Below are 8,238 nucleotides of genomic sequence, written 5' to 3' on the forward strand. Positions count from 1 at the left end.
TGCTATTTAGACCAGCTTGGCCTCAAAAACACAGAAATTCACCTGCCTCTGCCTCTGCCTCTGCCCAGCAAACATACAACTTTGAATCCATTAAACAACAACTCCCAGTCATCTGCTCTCTTCAGTCCTTGGCAGCTGTCTCTTTCTGTCCTGAGTTGACTGCATCTCACAACAGTGAACTCATATGCCACTGTAGTGTGTGTCGCGTTGGTGGACTTATATGCTGTTGTCTGGTGTGTATCATATAGGGTCAATCACTTCTTTTTTAAAAGATTTTATTAATTTATTTTATATACGAGTGCTCCATCTGCGTGTACACCTGTGTGCCAGAAGTGGGCCTCAGATCCCAGTATAGATGGTTGTGAGGCACCGTGTGGTTGCTGGGGCTTGAACTCATGACCTCTGGAAGAGCAGACAGTGCTCTTATCCGCTGAGCCATCTCTCCAGCCCCTCAATCACTTCTTCCGTGTCTCATATAACAGGGATCATTCACCACTGTTTTGTGCATCTTATGTCGCTGAAATCATATGCTATTTTCTTGCCTGGTTGCTTATGGGTGGAATCATTGTCTGTTGTCTTTGCATCTTAGAGGTGGACTCACCTGCTACTTTCTCATGGGTCTCCTTTTGTTGCCGTCACATACTACTGCCTTGTGCAGTTCACGTGCACGGAATCATACGGGTACTGTACTGCAAGTCTCATATAGGTGGAATCATTAAGTATGGTCTTTTGTATTTCATACAGGCAGAACAATTTCATGTTTTCTTGTGTATTTGATTTTTCTGGAATATGCTATTGTCCTATTTCCCTCATAGGTGGAATCACGTGCTGTTTTCTGGTGCAGCTTACTTAGGTGGCAGCATGCACTATTGTCATGAGGATTTCACGTCGGGAGAATCTACTGTGCCTCATACCCATGACATCATACATTGTTGGCGTGTGCATTTCATATAGACAGAATCCTGTAACATTGTCCTGTGCGTCTCAGGTCAGTGGAACCACACTGTTGTATAATCTCACACAGCTGGAATCGCTCACTATTGTCCTGTGTGTCTCCTATAGGTGAAATCATCCCCTGTAGTTTAGCACAGCACATGTTGGTGGTACCACACACCCTTGGCTTGTGCATCTCATATAGATGATGTGGGTTACTACTGTATCACGTGTCTCATATAGGAAAAAATCATTCTCTGTTGACATGTGCATTTCAAATAATTGAAGTAGTTTGTTGTGGTGTTGTGTGTGTCATCGAGGTGGACTCACTTGTTGAACTGAGTCTTGTTCAACTCGATTGGGCGGAGTCATATGCTGTTGTCCTGTGCATCTGATGGAAGTGGAATCATCTGCTGTCTGCTACATCTCCTAGTGATGGAACCATTTGCTGTTGTCTTGTGTATCTTACATGGGCAGAAGTGTATGCTAATATCTTGCCCAGCTCATGTCAGAGGAGTCTTACGCTACTTCCTTGTGCATCTAGAGTTGGTGCAATCATATGCTTTAGTCTTGTGCAGCTCACGAATTTGGAATCATTTGTAATGCCCTGTTCATCTCACAGGTGTTGGATCATTTGCTATTGTCCTGTGCATCTCATGTCATGGAACCAAACAGTATCATTTTCCACAGTTTGTGTCCTTTGATTCAGGTGCTATCATCTTGTACATCTCTAAAATATACAATCATAAACTATTTTTTGCCACAGTCAGTACAGCTGTGGGCATCACAGGGACCTAGGAAAGAGGGTGGTGGTGGACAGAGACATAAGCCTAAAACACGTTCAAAAGAATTAACAATTTAAACCGGGCATAGTAGTGCACACCTGTAATCCCAGCACTCAGGAGGCAGAGGCAAACGGATCTCTGTGAGTTAGAAGCCAATCTGGTCTACAAAGTGAGTCCAGGACAGCCAAGGCTCCACAGGGAAACCCTGTGTCAAAAGGCAAAACAAAAAACATAACAAATTATGTATTTATTGTTGTCTTTGATTTTGTTTTAGTTTGTTTTGGTTTTGGTTTTTCGAGACAGGGTTTCTCTGTGAAGCATTGGCTGTCCTGGACTCACTTTGTAGACCAGGCTGGCCTCGAACTCACAGAGACCCACCTGCCTCTGCCTCCTGAGTGCTGGGATTAAAGGTGTGTGCCACCATGCCCAGCTCAACAATTTTCTTTCTTTTTTTTTTTTAATATTTTATTTAATTTTAATTTATATCCACTCGTGTGGGAGTATCAGATCTTGTAACTGAATTACAGACAGTTGTGAGCTGCCATGTGGGTGCTGGGAATTGAACCCAGGTCCTTTGGAAGAGCAGGCAGTGCTCTTAACCACTGAGCCATGTCTCCAGCCCTAATTTTCTTTTCTTTTCTTTTTAAGATTTATTTACTTAAGCATTTTATGTACATGAGTGTTCTGTTTTCATGACTACCAGAAGAGGGCATCAGATCCCATTACAGATCATTGTGAGCCACCATGTGCTCTTAACTCCTGAGCCATCTCTCCAGCCCCCCAACAATTTTCTTATGTATGCCATGCTAATGGAACCATGCGTGATTGTGAATTGCATATAGTATAGAAGGAATCATTTTCTTATTGTCTTGTGCGTCTCATACTGATAGAATTATACACTATGTTCTTGTGCATCACAGATAGGTAGAATCATCTGATTTTGTCTTTTTTTAAACTCTCATATAAAGCCAGGCGGTGATGGCGCACGCCTTTAATCCCAGCCCTTGGGAGGCAGAAGCAGACGCATCTCTGTGAGTTTGAGGCCAGCCTGGTCTACAGAGCGAGTTCCAGGACAGCTAGAGCTGTTACACAGAGAAACCCTGTCTTGAAAAATAAATAAATAAATAAAACAAGCAGAGAAACAAATCTCATATAAGTGCATTTAATGCTGCAGTCCTGTGCATCTCGCATCTGTGGACTCACACTGTGTTGTTTTGTGCGCTTCACAGAGTTTAAGTCATATGCTGTTGTCTCCTGTAGCTCACACATGTGGACTTCTGTGCTAATTCTCCTTCATCTCATATAATTGGAATCTTACAATATTATCCATGCATACACTGTTGGTGGAATCATACGGTATTGTCTTGTGCGCTTCAATCAGGCGGAATAATGAACTATTTGTCTTATGTATCATAGACATTTTGATTCATTGCTATTGTTTGTGTATCTCGTATCATGGGAATCACATGCTATTGTCCCATGTATCTCTTTTTTTAAAAATTTATTTATTATGTATACAGTGCACATTAGATCACATTACAGATGGCTGTGAGCCACCATGTGGGTGTTGGGAATTGAACTCAGGACCTCTGGAAGAGCAGTCAGTGCTCTTAACCACTGAGCCATCTCTCCAACCCTTGTCCCATGTATCTCATGTGGGTCAAATCATATGATATTGTCTTGTTAATCTCCTGAATCTTTCCTAACGGTTTTGTTCGAGACAGGTCTATAGAATCAAATGCTACTGTTTTGTTCATCTCATAGAGGTGGCATCAGATGCTGTTGTCTTGTGGTCTCATATAGGGGACATCTCTGATTACTGTCCTGTGCATCCCATGCAGATGGAATCGTTTTCTGCTGAGTCTTCTTCATCTCGTGCTCTATGGTCTTGTGCAACCTGGTCAATGAACTCATGCACTTGTGTCTTGTGAGTCTCATATGGTTGGAGTCATTTGCTATTGTCTTTTCACTTTGTTTGTTTGTTTGTTTGGTTTTTTGAGACAAGGTCTCTCTGTGTTAGCCTTGGCTGTCCTGGAGTCACTTTGTAGACCAGGCTGGCCTCGAACTCACAGCGATCCACCTGCCTCTGCCTCCTGAGTCCTGGGATTAAAGGCTTGCACCAACACCACCAGGAATGGTTTTTGGACTTTATATAGATGACATCTTACACTATTTTCTTGGGCATCTAATACCAATGATATCATTTGCTATCTGGTGCAGCTCAAAAAGTAGCATCGTCCACTATAAGCTTGGTCGCCTCATATAGGTGGAATCTTGTGCGTCTCCTGTGAGTGGAATCATATGCTAATTTCTTGTGCATCTCATAGAGGTGGAATCGTTCACCACTGTGCTTCTCACATATATGGAATCGTACATGTCTTATACATGTCATAAACATCGAATCAGACACTATCATCTTGTGTATGTCATGTAGAAGGGACCACTTATTATTGTCTTCTGTATCTCATGTTGCTAGAATCACAGGCTTGCACTTTTCTCTATCTCACGGTGGTACACAGTCATTTTCCTCACGTGGCTGGAATCAATAAACATTTCCTTGTGCACATCATGTAGTGGAATCCTGTTACTGTCTTGCACGTCTTGTGTAGACGGAATCACTCGCTTATTATCTTGTGCATCCATGTTGGTAGAACCACACACTATTGTCTTGTGCATTTCAAACAGGTAAAGTCATTTGTTGTCTTGTTTGTTTGTTTGTTTGTTTTTGTTCATCTCAGAGAGTGGAACCATAAGATTGTCTTGTGCCTCACACATCGGTCGAGTCGTTCACAACTGTCTTGTGCACTTCATATAGGTAATATCACTTGCTTGTGTCTTTCGTATCGTATATATGCCGTGGGCTCGTTTGTTATTATCTTGTTATTATATTATATAGGTGCGTTCATATGTATTGTCCCATGTGTCTCAGCAGAATCATACGCCATTGTCCTGTGCATCCCACAGAGTTGGAAGCATATGCTGTTGCTTTATGCACAGTATATATGTGAAACCATTGGCTTATCGTCCTGTGCCTCTCAGGCTGGTGTGATCATAAGCAATTACCCTTCACATCACATGCTGTGCAAACCTAGGTGATGCACACTGTCTTGTCCAGCTCATAGGTGGGGCCTCTCACTGTTGTGTTACTTATCATGTAGAGGTGGGACCTTTCACTACTGTGTTATTTATCATGTGGAGGTGGGATCATGTGCCATCACCTTAAGCATCTCATATAGATATTTGCTATTGTCCTATACATATCATATGGCTAGAGTCATATACCATTGTCTTCTGCACCGTATGCTTCTGGTGTCTCACACTACTGTGTTGTGCATCACCTGTAGCTGGAATTATACACTGTTGTCTTGTATATTATATCTCATGTAGGTATAACAATCTTGGGTGGTTTTTTTTGTTTGTTTGTTTTTCGAGACAGGGTTTCTCTGTGTAGCCTTGGTTGTCCTGGACTCACTTTGTAGACCAGGCTGGCCTCAAACTCATAATGATCCACCTGCCTCTGCCTCTCGAGTGCTAGGAGTAAAGGTGTGTGCCACCACGACCGGCTCCCAATTTTGTTTATTTTATGCATCTCATGTGGGTAGAATAATTTATTATCCTGTACATATCATGATGGGGAATCATATGCTATTACCTAGTCCATCTCCTCATACATGTGACATCCTACACAATCGTCTTTTTCCTCCCAAATGCTGCTGTTGTCTTTTTGTGACTGATGTGTTTCACTCAGCATAAAATGCCCCAAGGTTCATCTACATTGCAATATGATTAGGAATTTCCTTTTCTTTTTTCTTTTCTTTTCTTTTTTTTTTTTTTTTTTTTTCCGCAGGTTCTCATGTTACTTGGGCTGGCCTTTAACTTATTATGTAGCTAAAGATGTCCTCTAAATTTCTAAATTCCTTGTCCTGTTACCTCTACCTCACAAATGCATGCAACACTACACATATCTTTCCTTCCTCTTTAAAGTTGAATAATATTCCCTCATGTGTTCTGTGTACCACATTTGGATTAATTTGATTCATCCATTCTTGGGATGTTTCCACTTTTGGCTCTTGTGAATATAATATTGCTACAAATCTCTCATGGATGCATTGTTTCAATTTTGGGGAGTAATTTTATATCCAGAAGTGGACTTATAACCATATGATAATACTATTTTTGTTGTTTTTCTTTTTCGGAAAAGCCAAATTCTTTTCATAGCCTTTGCACCATTTCATATTCCTACCAACAATATTCAGTCGAAGTATTCCAATTTATCTACATATTTACCAACACTTTCTATTTTTTTGATTTCTTGTTGGTAGTCATACTAATGGATATAAAATGATACTTCATCTTGATTTTGTTTTTTTTTCTTTTTTTTCATCTTGATTTCTTGTGTGTGTGTGTGTGTGTGTGTGTGTGTGTGTGTGTGTGTGTGCATGCATGTGCACTTTAATGTGTTGAGATCAGGGACAACTTTCGTGAGCTGGCTCTCTCCTTCCGCCATGAGGGTTCTGGGGATTGAACTCATCTTGTTGGGTATGGAAAAGCAGCTTTACCCGCGAGGGACTTTCCCTAGCTCATTTTGCTTTTTGCTGTGTATTTTGTAATGATTACTGATGCTGAGCATCTTTTTCATATGCTTGAGGGTCATTTGCATTTATCTTCTCTGTAAAAATCTCTTTCAGGTCCTTCTTCACTTTCATATTTTTTCATTGTATTCAATGTACGTGGTCCTGTTTGCATAAGGACATTTCCAAATAAGTACATAATTCATGCTCCTCATTCTCTCCCAGACCTCCTCCTCTTCCTCCTCTTTCTTCTTCTTCTTCTTCTTCCTGTTTTTTGTTTGTTTTGTTTTGTTTTTGGAGACAGAGTTTCACTGTGTAACAGTCCTGGCTGTCCTGGACACTCTTTGTAGACCAGGCTGGCCTCGAACTCACAGAGATCCACCTGCCTCTGCCTCCCGAGTGTTGGGATTAAAGGCATGCGCCACCACGCCTACTTCTTCTCCCTTTTCTTATTCTCACCCTTCCCATCAGTCTCTGAATTACAGTATCTTGGGTGATTCAGTTCTATTTCTGTGTTTTATATATATGTGCAAACACACACACACACACACACCTTCCTGTATCTATATAAAATTCTGGAACCACAAGTGGGAGAACACACATATCTTTCTTCCTTCTTTCCTTCCTTTCTTTTCAAGTCAGAGTTTCTGTAGATGCTAATTTTTAAAGTCTATCTTATTTGGAGTTTCTTAATGCCTCTACATCCCTTCCAACCCCCCAGCCCTAGCTAGGAGAGAAAGAAGGTTAGGAGGGATGGGGAGATAGGGGATATAGACCTCTTTTAGATTTAGTTCTGGCTGGTTAGGGTTGTCAGGTTCTTTGGGGAAAATACCAATCTCAGTCATCAGGGTATCCAGCACTACCAGTCTCTCTCTCTCTCTCTCTCTCTCTCTCTCTCTCTCTCTCCCTCTCTCTCTCTCTCTCTCTCCCCCTCTCTCTGAATATCCTTCTCTGTCTCTCTTTAAGCATCTCCTCCAAGACAACCCCACCCCCAGAGTGTCAAAGCTGCCTCTTCCTCTCTCTGGGCTCTGATATTTATACCCTCTCAGAGTCCTTAGAATTAAACTAACTGCAGCTGGCAAAGATCGCACCCCTCTCCAAGCCACACAAGGTTGTTATCAGCTGTGGACAAACTAAAAACATCTCTATATCCCACACTTGGGATTAAAACAAAAATGTGCTTACATAACATAACTGAGAGCTGGAGAGGTGGCTCAGAGGTTAAGAGCATTGACTGCTCTTCCAGAGGTCCTGAGTTCAATTCCCAGCAATCGCATGGTAGCTCATAACCATCTATAATGTGATCTGATGCCCTCTTCTGGCCTGCAGGTGTACATGCAGGCAGAGCAGTGTATACATAATAAATAAATAAATCTAAAAAATAATAATAACTGAGTTTTTAAAGAAACAAACTTATATTAACCTTGGCTGTGTAGCCTTGACTGTCCTGGTACTCACTTTGTAGACCATGCTGGCCTCAAGCTCACAGAGATCCGCCTCTTCTCTGCCTCCCGAGTGCACCACCATGCCTCAAGTCTAGCCTCCATATTTATGTTTCTAAGGCTGACTTAATTCACTAAACATGATTATCACTAACTATATTTTCTTGCAAATGCCATAACTTTGTTCTTTTTAAAATCGTGTGTGTGTGTGTGTGTGTGTGTGTGAGAGAGAGAGAGAGAGAGAGAGAGAGAGAGAGACTTTTGAAAGTTGTCCTCTGACCACACAATACACATGTACCTCACCCATCTCTCAGAAGACAAGTTTCAAAAGTCTGTTCTCTCTCTCTCTCTCTCTCTCTCTCTCTCTCTCTCTCTCTCTGTCTGTCTTCTCTCTCTCTCTTTCAATACAGAGTTTCTCTGTGTAGTCTTAGCTGTCCTGGACTCAGTTTGTAGACTAGGCTGGCCTTGAACTCACAGTGATCTGCCTGCCTCTGCCTCCCGGGTGCT

The sequence above is a fragment of the Acomys minous genome (genome assembly GCF_964271855.1).
Source record: "Acomys minous genome assembly, chromosome: 2".
Lineage (NCBI taxonomy): Eukaryota > Metazoa > Chordata > Mammalia > Rodentia > Muridae > Acomys > Acomys minous.